Here is a 15566-nt window from a genome sequence, read left to right as displayed (position 1 = left end):
CGACCCTGCTTGGCTGAGACTGAGAGCCATCCCGGGGTAACCATTCACTTCTGCCTCCCTCTCTTATTTCCTTCCCTGCTCTTTTCTCCCTTTCTCTTCCTGTCACCCCATTCTTCCCCCCCTTCTCTGTCTCCACCTCCCCTTTCATTCTCCTCATTTCAGAAGAAACGTTTTAAGTATCAGCGGGTGTCCTGATGCACGTTCGCATTTCTCCTTCCTTTGCCTCCTCCTCTTAACCACCTTCCTTCCTCCCGCCTTGGCTAAGATCTCTTAGTTGGTGAGATTCCTAAGAAAAAGGATTTAAAGTGAAAAACAGTGAAAAGAACATTGGACTTGGACATGACGTGGGTACAATTTCTAGTCTGAACATTTCCTAGCTGGGTGAGTGTAAGGAAGCCATTTAACTACTCTGAAACTCAGTTTTGTCATCTGTATAATGGAAATAATAAAACTTATTCAACCTACCTAACAGGGTTCTTGGAAGGATGGAATTTTTTAAACTGCCTTGTGTGCTATAATTGTGAGGTACTATTAAAGAACCCTCTGTGGGGGCACAGACATGGTGTGGGAGGGATCACAAGAGGATCACAGAAATTGCCACCTCACATCCATATCTCACAGAGGATCCCTAAGGAAAGGAAGTTTGCAGCCCCCCATCTGATTGGGAGGTGATAAGAGGCAGACAAGACTCTCTTTACTCTTCAATACTTCTCACTTCTCATAAACCAGACCTGATGAAGTAGAGTATTAGTAAGCAGTTTTATCCCCTCTGAACTAGATTTATATGCAGGGGGAAAACCCCAAAAAGTCAGATTACTGCCATGTGAGCCCCATTCTCTCTAAATGGAATCTTTTTTTTCTTTTTGCTGAGGCAATGGGAGTTAAGTGATTTGCCCAGAGTCACACAGTCAGATTTGAACTCAGGTCCTCCTGACTTCAGGGCTAGTGTTCTATCCACTGCGCCCCCTCTAAATAGAATCTTGAGGAGCTTGGAGTGGGGAGAGATCCCACCTTCAATTCCCATCTATTTCTTCTAACTCTCATATTCTGCGTTCCAAAGTATTGGCTCCCTTATTGCAATGTCTCCCACCCACATTGTGGAGTACCAGGGAGAGATCCTCTGAGGTCCTTATTTCTGCAGCAACTGGGGCTTTTCCTTCCCTCCCTGATACTCAGCCTCTTCTCCTTAGTACCCTACCTTTAAGAGTATTCTCCTCCTGGCTTCTTCCCAAGCCACTGCCTCAGCTCGAAGTCCCACCCATAATGGAACATTTGGGTACTAAGGGAGGAAATCCTGGGTTCCAGAAAGTTGGCACCAAGCTGAAAGCAAGCAAAAGAGGAGGCCCTTGGCAGCCATCTGAGCCAAAGTTCCCTCTGAGTTTGTACTTGTCCCCTCCCTTTTTGTCTCCTCCATCTTTCCCATCTTCGTTCTCTACCTCAGCTCCCCAGTCTGGATCTGGGACTGAGACTACCTTTGTTTCCAAAGACAAAATTATTCCCTAAGTCTCCACACCATTTTAGTTTCTCCTGAGTCTGTTAGTGTCTCCTGCATTGCTCTTTTTCTGTTTCTTTGTTTCTACCTGTTCATGCCTCTGTATCACATCTCAGTCTCTCTGTCTTTCCCTATCATCACCTCTGACTCTGACTTCTGGGAAGGGAATTCCCAGGGATGGGGGTAGAATGATGGAGTCTTCCCAGGAAAGACAAGAGTCTAGGCTGAGAGGGAAGTGGTTAGGAGTAGGGTTAGAAATGTTTGTGGCAGCCCTTTTTGTAGTGGCAGGAAACTGGAAACTCAGTGGATGCCCATCAGTTGGGAAATGGCTTGAATAAATTATGGTATATGAATGCTGTGGAATATTATTGCTCCTTGAGAAACAACCAGCAGGAGGATTTCAGAAAGCCTAGAGAGATTTACATGAACTGATGTGAAGTAAAGTGAGCAGAACCAGGAGATCATTATACACAGCAACAAGACTATAAGATGATCAATTCTGACGAACATGATTCTCTTCAACAATGAAATGATTCAGACCAGTACCAATGATCTTGTGATGAAGAGAGCCAGCTACACCCAGAGAGAGGTCTGTGGGAACGGAGTGTGGTTCACAACATAGCATTTTCACTCTTTTTTGTTGTTGGCTTACATTTTATTTTGCTTCTCTTTCTCTTACTCTCTCTCTCTCTATCAGTTTGGTTTGAGTTTTTTTTTTGTGCAGCATGATAATTGTATAAATATATATACATATATTGGATTTAACATATATTTTTACCATTTTTAACATGTATTGGAGTACTTGTCATCTAGGGGAGGGCGTGGGAGAGAGGGGAGAAAATTGGAACACAAGGTTTTGCAAAGGCTGTTAACGAATTGCTGCTCATATGTTTTGAAAAATAAAAAGCTTAAGGAAAAAAAGAATAGGGTTAGAGAGAAGAGGTGAATGCTTAACACAATTAGATAATTGAAGGTAATTTTCAGCACTTAGCTTAGTGTCTTGCTTGTAACAGGTGCTTAATAACTGTTTATTGACTAATTTGTAAGATCCCATAAGAATTGGGATTCTCATTCTTTAACAGCTGAAAAATCTGGAATTTTCAATTTTCTGTTTTCTATTTCTAGGTTCTAAATTGGGATCACTTCCCATTTTAATTGGTTTGGGTCAGGAAGAGATCAAGACCCAGAGGTCAAGCTATAGAGGAAGAAAGGGAAAGGGAGTTTGGGGATGCTGGAGGACTGGGATAGCCCAGGGTCAAACCTAATCCCTACACCAAGGATTTTTAGGACCCCACAGCTAGGGCTTTACCCAAATAGCCATAGGTAGTAGAGAAGGCATACATAAGCAGATCATCTGAAGGAATAAGTGGCACAGAGCACCAGCATTGGAGGCAAGGAGATATGATTGTACGACTTTGGGCAAGTCACTTAACTGTTCTCAGCCTCAGGTTCCCTATTAGTAAAAATGGGGATGGTAACAGCAACTACTTCACAGAGTCATTGTGAGGATTAAATAGGATAAAACTGGTAACTTGCTTTACATTCCTTAAAGTGATACATTATGATCACTATTGTACCTATAGAACCAATTCTTATTCTTAAACTACCTCCTTTCCTCCCCCCTAGAAATTTTCCTTTTCTTGGATAATCCAGATTATAGACTCATTCTGCCATAGATTTGGAACTGGAAGAGGCATTAGAGGCCATCTAATCCTCATTTTAGGGATGAGGAATCTGAGGGCTAGATAGATGAAATCATTTACTCAAGGCCCCACAGATATTGTGCCATAGCCAGGCACTGACTCCAAATCCAGCAAGCTTTCCCCTATCTCACAGTGTAATGCTATCCATTCTGGGCCTGTTACAACCTTTATACTGCTTTCCCCTTCACCCCCAATTCACTCATCACCCCTGTGTACACTCCTACCCTGTAAACACCAGACAGGTTTGCTGGCAAAAAAGGCAATGGCCTGGATAGTCCTGACATGAGGGGGAGTGTCTTGGGAAGGAATTATGACCCCAGGTGTCCCCTCCATTCTTCCTTTGGCAGGTTTGAGGTAGAGTAGGTAGCTGGAGAATGAACGACCCAGACTGGTGGGTGGTGAGATTGGGACACTGGAAAGAAGGTGCTAAATCCCCTCAAGGAAAACAGATTGAGGTCACGGTGACCTGACTGGCCCTGAGGTGAGGAGGAGGTGGAGGTACAAAACTACCTTTGTTTCCTCTATTCTGAATCGCTTCTTCAAGGAGAGTTCCTAGTGGGTGGGGAGCCAAAGGGAGGAATAGGTTGTGAGGGGGCTTCACCAGAAATCTGGGGCCATTCTGGGAAGCTGCTCTGTGCTGTGGCAGAGAGAACCAAAGCCCCAGGGCTAGCAAACATCCTGCTTCTGCCTCCTCCTCCCCCATTCTTCTCCCTTTTCCCCTGCTCCACAGACTCCAGAGGGACCAAGAGAGGGGACATTGCTTTGGGTATTGAGACCACAGTGTCCCTGTCCAATGAAGACCCTGTCTCCTTTATCCCCTCCCCAATGTCTTCCTGTGAAGACTCAGGGACAGTTCTCTGAGCCTGGAGAGAGATGGAGGTGGGGAGCAACAGGGTGGCCTGTTGGAGCATTCTGGGTGAACTAGAAGAACCTAGTTAGAGGGGACTGGGACTCATAAGCAGGAAAGCAGCTCCCCCCTTAAAGCAGACTTTCAGAGTGCAGGACCCTTTTCTTTCTCCCTCCCCCCACTGCCCTTCAGAGAAGCCAGTTTACAGTGAAGTCACCCAAGGAAAAGGAGCCCATCCTGCCCTAGGCATATTGTCTGTCCCTGATATTTCTGGGAATATATGGAGGGGGAGGGAAATACAAGATTGGGCAAGGTGGGAAGGTGAAGCCCTGAAGAGAGGAAGGGAGGTAGATACAAGTCATGAATCTTCTGTCACCATTTGTCCAGAACCCTGCCTTCTAGAAACATGGTACAACCCAGCTCGACCAGAGAGGGGTCTTGATGGATTTGTGCTCCTCTAACTTCCATTAGGTGACAGTCAAGAATGAGGGCAAGATTCAGTCCACCTTTGGGCACTACCCAGGTTGAAAGGAGGGAAGATGTTGGAGGGAAGAGAGGAAAGGGATCCAGCAGGGATAAGGGAAGGGTAGAAAAGTTTAGGATGGGGAAGGAGGGGCTGTTCTGGGTTCCCTTAGAACCTGTACTATTATTACCACTCTCCCCCTCTCCCCCAATTCCTTCCCCTCCCCCTAGTTTCTCCTAGTCCAACAGGAAACCTTTTGTGCTTTTTTCAGCCCAACTCCAGATCTCAAAGCCCTCTGGGGGACTAGGGGTGTGTACATCTTCCTCTCCTTCTTCCCTCTATGCCTCCCTCCCTCCTGTGGTCTGTCAGCCATCTAAACTGCTTTCTCACTTTGTTATGGCTGGAGGGGGTTCCTCTCTCTCAGTCCCTCTGTTTCTTATTGTTCCCCAGTTTCACAAGAGCTCAGACACACCCATTTCCTTTCCCCCTCCCCCCTGAAACAAAGGGCACCCAGATCCTGGAAGATGTGGGGGAAGTGTCCTTGGTGGAGTTGGAGCAGAGGCCTTGGTAGGTCCAATGCTGCTTTGCTTCTTTCTTATCCTACCATCCCTAACCTCCTGGTCTGGCCTACAAATCTGGCACCAGACACTATCTCCTCTTTTTCTGAAATCATATTCAGGCATTTATTGAAATCTGCCAGTTTCCTCATGTTATAAACATCCCCCCAAAGTGACCTGGCTCAGGCGTCCTCCCTGTCCTTTCCTGTCCCCTTGTAGATCGTGCCCCATCTCATACCACAGTGCTCCATCATCCAAATCCTAGGTCTTGCAGCTTTAACCTCTGTTCATTTAAATGGGTTCATGGCCTTTTGAATTCTCAACCAGAACAGCAATCCAAAGAGATACCCAGACTGGGCTGGCACAATGCCCACTCCCTTCTGTAGGCCCTCCCCTCCAATGATGTGCCATTGCTCCAGGGGTACAGATAGGGAGGGCAGGATGACCCTGTCCCAGAGCTCAGCTTGTCATGAGCTCTCAGGAGAGCCACCCTCATAAATATTTGGAAGGGAGCCCAGGCAGGTAGAGATCTCTTGGAGGAAGAGGATGTAAGGGAGCCACCCTTCACTAGCCTGCCCTAGGAGAGTGATCTTGAGGCTGGTTGGGGCATCTCCTGCTTGGGAATTCCTGCAGGGACCTGTCTTCTAAGTACCTTAGAAACCCAGCCCTACCTTGGCCCAGTCTGGCTCCCAAAGTAATGAATGGGGTTAGATTGAATGTGAGACATAACTTAACCCTACAGAGGAGTTGGTATTCCCAAAGAGAGATGCAAAGAAGAGTTATCAAATTGAGGGTCCCTGGAGATCTGTTATCCCCTTCTTCCTTCTGGTAGCAAATTCTATCTTCTTAGTGTTTTGGCCCTGTACAGGCTTAGGAGGGAGTAGCCCTCTACCATATGGGTGGTATGGTCCTCAATTCCTTGAAGCTGAAGAAGTCTCCCTTGTTCCTTGGGTGGTCTTTTCTCCCTACCTCACCACCCCCTTCCCTGCCCCTGGCAATGCTTAGAAGGAGACCTAGTCTCCAGAGCTCAGATAGTTGGCAGTCTGGGGTCTTGAGAGGCAGTATGAGCTAAAAACCCTGTTCCTTATTGCCACCGGGTTCTGGTTTTTACTTAATTACTTTCCCAGAAAATTGTCTCATGGTCTATCTGTATCTGGGCAGGGATTATGAGGGAAAGGGAAGTAGGGGGTGGATGCTTTATGCAATATCTTCACTTATCTCTGAATAAAAGGCTGGTGATAGGAAAATTGGGAGTGGTGAGATGAGATGAGAGTAATATGCAGTCAAGACTGCAAAATGGATTTCTGCTCCCTTTCCTCAGAAGCCTTTCCTTAACTCAGGTTTTCTGTATTTTTGTGTAGGTCTGTGTTTGGGTAGATGGGGAGATAAAATATATCCCACTGTGGGGTCTTTGTAAGTGTAGATCCAGAACCTAGGACCAAGTCAGTCCTATACATTCTTTTTTGACCCATAAAATATTTTGGTTAGGATTTTCTGATATCAGAGCCAGTTTATTCTATGGATATTTTTCAATTCAGGGGATGCTTCTGTGGGATCTCTTAGAAGAGATTAAAATCTCAGAATCCTGTCTAGTTCCAGCTAGTCTCCAGGTAAAGAATGGCTGAAATTTTCCCTTGGACCTAGGTTGACTAACATTTCTTGGTGAGGGAGTCTTCGAGAACATTTGGTCCTTAACATCTGTACACACATCTATCCAGGAGCAGCTGGGGCCTTGCAATCAGACAGAGCTTCCTTGTCAGATGGCAGAGCTAAAGGAAAAAGGAAAAAAAAAAAAAAAAGGGTGGGGGGAGTCAAGAAGCTTCTTGCCTTCCCCATTCTCTATCAGTACTATTTAGGAAACATTGCAATGACTTAGGGAGATAGCTGGAAAGAGAAAAGTCAGTCCAAACTTGAGTCTAGGGATAGGAAAAAAGGGAATGCCCTTAGCAGAGCCAGTAAGGTTTCCATTGCCTCTAATCTATTGCTTACTTGTCATCTCTTTTCACCTGCCTATCTACCTACAGAACAGGGCCAAATGTGTTGTGGATGGGTGATTCTCAAGGTAGAGATCCCAGCAACCTAAGTGGGAACTTTAGCTTCTTCCCTTAATCATTCAGTCTCCCCTGTCGATCTTTTTCTATTCAATCCGATGTATGTATTTAAATTGAGTGAAGTAATTGCAAGTTGCTGACGGGTACTGAAGGGATAAAGACTAGAAGCTTCCAGGAGAGAGAAGGGACTTTAAGATCACCTGTGAGAGCTCTGCAGAACAACTAACAGACTTAAAAAAGAAAAAAAAAATTTTTTTGGGGGGGGGAATGAGTGAGGATGGGAAATTTGATTGGAGGTAAGGGAGTAATTGGAGATGGACTGGGGGATTTCCAGATGGTGGTCACCTCTTGACAAAGTAATCTAGAACTGAACGATTACGTACAGGACTGGGAAAGGGGGTACAGAGATTGAGAGAATAGAGGGAAAAGGTGGAGGGTGGAGCTCTCTTCCACCACCCTGTCCCCCAGTAAGGCTGGGCTCCCCAAGGTCTGCGGGAACTGTGTACAGCGCTGGCCTCTGGAAGGTTGCCAGGGAAACCGCTGCCCGGCTCCAGAGATGTGGCCTCTGTGGCTCTGTCGTTGGGGATGGGAGTGGGGGTGGGGAGAATGTGTGCCTGGCTCCTCCTTCCAGCGCCACCCCCTCGAAAGGACCTTCTCCCCTATGCATGGTCATTTGTAAAAGTTAGGGACAGGGAACTCGGGTTTTTTTTAACCCCGCTCTTTCCCCTCCCCCCCTTCCTCAACTTCTCCGGGTCCTGCAGAGTCGTCCGGTCTACCCCCGCTCGCTCCCGCCGATGGAGCCCCTTCACCTCAGAGAGCTCTCCTCGAAGACGCCGCCTCCCCTCCCTCCCCGCGACCCCCTCACCCCTCGCTCGGGTCTCGGCGCCTCTGCCCCCCGCGGCGGCTCCGTGTGACTGGCGGCGCGGGCGGCTGTGCACGCCAGCTCTGCGCTCCGGGTGGGAAGAGCCCCGAGGCCTCGTTCGCAGCCCTGGGTGGGACGCCCGGCCGGGATAATTATTGATCAGGTGAGCTGCGGACTTCTGACCCCGGCTCGGGAGGGAGAGGACCCGCGGGCAGGAGCGGCGCCCAGCGCCGGGCCTGGGGCTAAGGGGGAGGGAGGTGACCTGGGAGGGCGCCGAGCCAGCGCCACAACCACTCGGGAGGGCGGGCCTCGGGCGGAGCGGGGGGGTCGGCCCTTCCAAAACAAACCGGCGCGTTATCATTCCTAGCTCCAGTCCCGGGAGGGGAGCCCGGCTGGCCGGCCGGCTGCGCGGGGAGCGGGATGACCCTGCGGTAGCCTCCCCGCGGGGGCGCCGCGCCCATCTTGCAATAACAAGGCAGGCTGACGGGGGCACGGAGGTGGGGAGCAGCGGGTGGTTGGCCCTGAGGGCGGCCGGAGGAGCTCGGGCGCGGGCGGAACCAGGAAGGGCGGCGCCCGCCCGGGCTGGGGGCGGGCGGAGGAGGGAGAGAGAGAGAGAGAGAGTGTGTGTGCGTGTGTGTGTGTCTCTGTGTGTGTGTCTGTGCGTGTGTGTGAGAGCGGGGAGCGCGGCGCGCGCGCGGCGGGGTCTGGAGCCCGGGCACGCGCCGGGGGGTGGCCGCCGTCTCGGGGAGGGGAGGAGCGGCGAGGAGACGAGGCGGGGGAAGTGCCAGGATCGTGCTCGCGCGTGCGCGCCCCCGCGAGCCCCTGGCGGGAGGAGAGCGGAGCCCAGGGCCGGACCCCCGAGCCCCGGAGCCCGCCGAGTCCGGAGCCGTCACCCCAGGGTGGGGACGGAGCCGAGGGACTAAGCGTGACGGCGGCATTTGGAGCGAGGGAGCGACGCCCGACGAGGCGAGGTAGGAGGCTAGCCTGAGGAGAAGGGAGCGGGCGGGGCGGCCCCCAGCCCTGGGCCGGCTCGCCTCGCCTCGCCTCGCCTCGGGGTCCAGCGCCGCCGCTTCAGCGTCCCGTCGGGTCCCAGTGGCGGGGAGGTGACCGAGGCCCGGCGTGCTGGGGCTGGAAGCCGGTGCGCGCGCGGGGACGTAGGGGCTGTGGGGCAGTATGGGGGGGGCGGCGGGAGGAGGAAGGGGACTGCGCCTCCTCCCTCCGCGGCCGCCCAGCGCTCTCCACGTTGTTTGCAAGGTCCGTCCGGTCCCTGCTGCCGCCCTCCTGTTCCTAAACAGACGCAGCTGTCCGCGTATGTAAGCCTCGTGAAGGAGGAGTGCATCGTGTCTGTGTGCGTGTCTGTCTCGTAGGTGCATCAAGGACGAGAACCTTGGGAGGCGGTTAAAGAAACAAACACTTTCAATGAGCCGGGGCGATCCCACATCAGAACCTGCCAGGCCCGGGCTTGGACGTGCCGCTGTAGGATGTGGTGCGAGCTCCTCGGCTCCCCTTCCTCCTCGGCTCCCCTTCCTCCTCTGGCTCCACCTGCCCACCCCGCTCAGGGGGCTTCTGCCTCGGGCATGGCGGCGGGGGTCGGGGGCACATAGGGAGAGCCTGGAAGGGAGACGTTCTGGAGGGACAAAAGCGAGGCTGACGTAGAGTGAATCTGGCTAGGTGGTTAGGCTGCTCCGAAAAGGAGAGAACTTCTGAGAAGTCGCAGCCATCCCCCTCTAGCCGCCTTGCCATTGGAGAAAAGGAAATGATCGGAAAGTGCAGAAGAAGAAAAAAATCTGTAGGAACGGGGCATTAAGGGCAAATGAGTCAATCTGTCAGCAAGCGTTTATTCAGCGCTTACGAAGGTCGGGGCCCTGAAAAGGTCCCAATTCCCTCTCAGCCATTGTCAGAGGCTTTCATGTCTTCCTCCTGCACTTCTGACAGTCGTCTTCCTAGGATAAAGGGATTTTTCACGGAATAAATTATAGGTCTCTGTTCAACCGAAAGCACCTCCCACTATCTGTGGAATAGTGTGAAGGAATATTTTTTGAAAATGTCAGTGTGATTTTACATCTCCAAATATTATGTTAGACGTATCCCATTCATTAGCTGTTTCTAAATGTTCGTAATCTAGTTAAATCCAAAGCTATTGGAAAGTCATCAGAACACAGTGAGCATTTAGCTTTCCGAGTCTAGGTTATCCCACAATTTTTATTTATTTATTTATTTTTACCATTTAGATCATTCTTTTATGCTATCTTCTCTTGCTGATTTGCTATGCCCAAAATCACTTGACATTTATTTATTGACACAGATAAAAGGCTAATGCCAGTCAGGTATTTTTCTAATTTCATTTTACAACATCCCATCGATTCCAGATTGCTTGTAATAATTTCAGCTTATGGAAGCCTCCTCGTTATCATTTATAGTAATATTGCAGACTTTTTCTAATAATTAGAAAATTATTAGACAAAAATCATCATTCCATCTTATGCCAGACGTTTTTGTTGTTGCTGTTGTTGGAAATCATAAAGCAAACTGGGAGATAGAACAAGTAGCATTTGGTTTTATGGAGGAAAAACGTAATTACGTTAAGAAAAAATACCTTTGTGTGATTTAGTAATCCACACAAATCCATTTACATTTCTACATTCCACTTGCATTAGCTTTTGGAGGATGAGATTTCTTTAGATACTTGGTAAATTTTAGAATATGAGGAAGGGAAGGAGAAACTGTTTTTAAAGCAAAATACCAAAAAAGGGTTGATTTCTGTCATCAGCAGTTTGGAGATTGCATAACTTGGTGCTAAACTTTGCACAAAAAAACCCACTACTAAGCCAACTTTATAAACTATCCTAGCTTCTCACTGTTTTTTGCATTGTCAGTATTCATATTCTTTTCTGCCAACAGAATATTAATAAGGATTATACCAAGAAGAAAGCTCTTAAAAATTGCCCTTTTTGAAATGGGAATTTCTTAGTGTAGTATGGGGGGGTGGGGGGTGGGGAGAGCATTCTATCATTGTTTGGGCTTTTGCAACATAAATATTTTGGTTAGCACTTCCTTTCTGCCCTGACTTATCTCATCCCTAACTTCTTACTACTAATGGAGTTTTATCTTTTTTTTTTTTTTTTTTTTTTTTTTGATAGGTTAGAATGTCCTTTTAAATTTTACTTGTATGGGCAGGAATGTGTAATAAAACATTTATTGCTATTTTGGCACTTAATGAATTTTGTTTTTATTAATTTTAAAACTCAGATTGTTTTTATGTTTACTTAATAGTATTTTTATCCCTCAGGATCCTTAATCGGCTTTGTGTTTGCTCTTTAATCTTTGAGAGTTGCCTGTAGAGTTCATCGGTAATAGATCAACATTCTCATGTAACTTAAAATGTGGAAATAACAGGATAAATAACATATTCAGGACTTCATACATAAACATGTAGGTGAAATTTTAAAAAGCTCTATCTTATAGTCTGCTGTACACACCATGCATTTGATTTGCTTGACTGTCCAGAGTCAATATTTTGTAAAATTATTCACAGGTTTCTAGCAAATTCTGATTACCAGTGGAACAAAATAAAAACCTAGGTTATTTTTCCTTCTTTCTATTAGATATTCTTATAAATACCATCATTCTCATAAAATATTTTTAGGATTTAAGACTGTTTTTAAGTTACTTGATAATTTCAGTTTATTGAAATCTTTAGAAGAGAAACTATATATATATCATATAATAAAAGAATGAAGCTGGTTTGTCTTAATGAAGATAATATTTAAAGGAAAACTATGAAATTGTATTAGCCTACAGTTTTGCTGATGTTTAAAGAGAATTTTAAAATTATTTTAGAAAATCAGAAGTATATTTTCCTTACGATATTGGAAATAGAAAAGTGTCATTCTAGTTTCTGGCAATGAAAGCGTCAAATTTATTTGTGTAATTTCCACTGATCCTTTCTGTAAAAAAAAAAAAAAAGCAAGTAGTGTAATAACAAAAAAAAAAAATGTGACTTAAAATATTCAAATCACTTAACTCTGGTCATCTCCAAAAAAAATTCTATTTTAGTTACCTTGTCTTTACTAGCAGATGTCTTTATGTTGTATATTCAGTGACCTTTAGCCATTGAAAGAAGCAAGGCAATTTGGGCATGATTGTGTATACAACTGTGGTGTCTTTGCCAACTATAAAACAGTATTTTGCAAATTTAGATTTCTTATTGGATGAAGAAAACCTTCTTTTTTAGTGGTTTATAATGTTATTTTCTTGTTTTTGTTAGTTTAAGTCACACCCTTGACTTCCTTGGAAGGTATCTTTTGAGGTTTGGCTTCCTTTTTTTTTTTTTTTTTTTTTTTAATTTTCTTAAAAGGTAATATTGGGGTGGGAGTGCTTCCTGTTTTTATTTTCGAAATTGGGCCTACACATTAGCCCTATCACGTTTTTATATTTTGGACACATAAAGGCCAACATCATATGTCATGTGGTTTGTCTTTGACCCATTGTATCAGTTCATGGCAGCTTTACTGAGTAGCCTGAGCACCAGATTGGGAAGTTAGAAATTCTTGAATCTATTCCCAAGCCTATCACTAACTTGCTTGGTGGCCTTGGTGAGGGGAGAGTTCCTTCATATTTTTCTTAACTAAAAATGGGGCTGCAGATAATTGTCTCTCAGGAGAGTACCTTGAAAATTTAAAATCACCAAGATATGGTCACCAGAGTTCTGAATATTTAAGGAGAAAGAAACATAATATTAAATATTGTGGAATAACATTTGGATTGAGCACTGACTTTCAATCACTCAATGAAGAAAACATTTATTAAGTACTTACTATATACCAGGCACTGGGAATGTAAATATACATTTTACGGGTAGTAACATGAACATCTACATATAAATTAGGGAGGAAGGGGAGGGGTAAGGGGTCATGAAAAATTTCATGTAGAAGATAGTACAAATGCCATACCTAGTGTCTTGGAGGAAAATGAACAGAAAAAGTAATGGAGGTGTCTTGAGATATTCCCTAGTACAATAAAGTTTGGTTTCTTTTTGGCTTCTTGGATGCTGCTGAGAGGGGCTCCTAATGCAATAGGTCTACTTTTTGTGTTAGTGTTCAAGAATGACCTTTGGAAAAGAATCTCCTTATTACATTGAGCTAAGTGAGTTCTTCTTGCTTTTTATTTGCCAGTGTTATCTAAAATGTTATGACTAGATGAGCTCCTGAAGAAATACATCTTCAAATATAACTGCAGATTAGGTGCATTTTAGCCCTTACAAGCTTTAGGGCCATATCATTGAAAAGAGGACTCCTGAATTATGTCACAGAATAATCATAAAGCATGCTGTGTACAAAAACAACCGATACATCCTGCCTTTTTTCTGGGTTGGTTTATTGTTGTTTTTGAGAGGCTATTGGGGTTAAGTGACTTGCCCAGGATCACACAGCTAGGAAGTGTTAAGTGTCTGAGGACAGATTTGAACTCCAGGGCCAGTGTTCCATCTGCTGCGTCATCTGGCTGCCTCCAAATCATGTTTTTATTCTGGGGCTGCCTTTTTTCTTTTTCTTTTTTCTTTTCTTTTCTTTCTTTTTTTTTTTGTGCTTTCTTTCAGTAAAGAAGAATGTTTAAAGTGTTGCGTACAGGATGTTTCCTACCTTTGGTTTGATTTATTCATAATCGTGGCTATATTGTCATCATATGAAAAGTACTAATACCATAAAACATTTGTCTAGTTCTTCTAGCTTCTAGACAACCTACTGCTAGTTTCTGCTTCCATTCCCGTTGGACTCTGAATAGTCCATCTTTTTCATATATATTTTTAAAAAATTTAAATGCAGTGGATTTCCATGTACAGCCATTCAGTTCTCTATATTTTAAGTGTTCTGATCTGCTTGTGCTGATTCATTTTCCCATACTCAACTATTTGGGTATGGTTGGAGAGTAGAAATTAAATTCTCAGAAAATGTGACAGCTTCTCTTTTTGACTGGTTAGAGAAGAGTTGGGGAAGAGAAGGGGAAATTACATTCATGATCCAGTCAATTAGTGGTGGGATTAATTTGGTGACTAATATTTTCAATGGCTATTGGGTCATTTTCATTAAAAGTATAAATTATAGCTATACCTTGATACGATAGCAATACAAACCCACGTGTTTTTAAATGCTGTTTAATTTCCCCTAGTAAGGGGATTTCTTTGCATATGGGAAATCAAGCCACAGTTACCACAAACAGTCACATCCATGATTTGCATTAAAAATAACTATTTGCCTCATCAGGTCACAGCTTGACTTAAAATGGGTTCAACTGGGAAGATATGGTAGTTATTCTACATTAATTTTAAAGCATCTCTTCAAGATGTTCATCAATCAGTCGATCAATAAATATTAAGCATTTAAAATGTGTTAGTCACTGTGCTAATCGAAGGGTAATACAAAAGGAGGCAAATACGTTTTTTTTTTTTTTTTAATTTCACTTTGGATCTTTATTATGTAACTCTTCGAAAATCATTTTATATTTTTAAAGTGCAGTTATCTTACCTATAAAATGAAGATGACATGAAGTATCGTTGAATAGTGAGATCAAATCAAATAATACAGGAAAAGTACTACACAAACCTTAAAAATGTAGTATAATGCTAGCTATTATTCATATTTATGAAAACCTGTATCACTTGAAGTTTAAATGCTATCAAATTAAGCTAATAAGCAATAATTAATTTGCCCATGGCCACATGCATAAGCTTCTGTATTACAAAGCTTTAACTGCTCAAATAACAGTTTCTGCCTATTAAATTCATTCTTTTGTGAAATAATACTTACAGTTTTATATCCAGGGTTAAGAATGTACTTATTTACCTTAACTTGTAATACAAAGATACATGGGGGTTCAAGGATAATATGAGGTATGTAATTGAAACCATATTTTAAGGAGGGATTTCTCTCTTTAAAAAAAAAAAAGTTTTATTTTTATTTCCAGTTCCAAGTTCTTTCCCTCCAACTCCTTCTCCACCCAAAGAGAAGGCAAGAAGAAACATTGTTTTGTTTTGTTTTTAAATATGTATTTCTTTATCTGTTGTCCAAAATAGACTCTTGCATTAAGAAGGAATTTTCTGACTTATGATCTTAGAATCCTTGAGTTATAAAGGACCTTAGAAATCATCTTAGGTTAATCCTCAAAGATGGTGACTTGGAATTGTGGATTTTTGTTGTTGTCATTGTTTATTTTTTACACATGAGGGCTTGTATATATTTTTCTCTTTTTTTGAGGGTTGAAATTTGTTTTCCTTTCCCCACCCCCAACCCATTCCCTCTTAACAAAATCATTAGTCTTGCTTTTCACTTTTGATGGAGAGCCTTTACTTTTGGTGCATCAGGGTAAACTTGGTTTGAAGGGGACAGGTAAATGAAGAGGTAATTGTTTACTTGGCCTCTGTTTAGAAACACAGGAATTAGTTTCTGTCAATGCTCTTTGTTGGGGATGGGAAGGAATTATATATGCTAGTTGACTGAGAACTGGAAAATGTATGTTACTTTTTTCTTAACTCTATTTTGAAAGGGCTTGTGGCCCTGTGCTTCTTCTATTGAAGCCATTAATTGTGATTTTTAGA

The 15566-nt window shown here is 44.3% G+C and overlaps 1 protein-coding gene and 1 long non-coding RNA gene across 6 annotated transcripts in view; one reads left to right on the top strand and one right to left on the bottom strand.

The window, feature by feature from the left end:
* Positions 1 to 6552: 6552 nt before the first annotated feature.
* On the bottom strand, positions 6553 to 8065 carry LOC116423311. The gene is made up of 2 exons (XR_004233867.1): positions 7979 to 8065; positions 6553 to 6831 (listed from the first exon to the last, which is right to left on the bottom strand). It is a non-coding gene; the product is annotated as an uncharacterized LOC116423311 (long non-coding RNA).
* The window catches only part of STAT5B (signal transducer and activator of transcription 5B), a 78908-nt gene continuing 71368 nt past the window's right edge, over positions 8027 to 15566 (top strand). For 2 of the 5 annotated variants that reach the window (XM_031966297.1, XM_031966295.1), the window contains exon 1: positions 8725 to 8946. The gene's annotated coding sequence lies outside the window, so the exon portion shown is untranslated. Of the gene's footprint in view, positions 8139 to 8370; positions 8451 to 8724; positions 8947 to 15566 lie in introns of those variants that run through there. The other 3 variants (XM_031966296.1, XM_031966300.1, XM_031966298.1) reach the window with 3 other exon arrangements.

Source organism: Sarcophilus harrisii, chromosome 4 (assembly GCF_902635505.1).
Source record: "Sarcophilus harrisii chromosome 4, mSarHar1.11, whole genome shotgun sequence".
In the NCBI taxonomy this organism is placed as follows: domain Eukaryota; kingdom Metazoa; phylum Chordata; class Mammalia; order Dasyuromorphia; family Dasyuridae; genus Sarcophilus; species Sarcophilus harrisii.
This window is presented reverse-complemented; position numbering and strand designations above follow the sequence as displayed.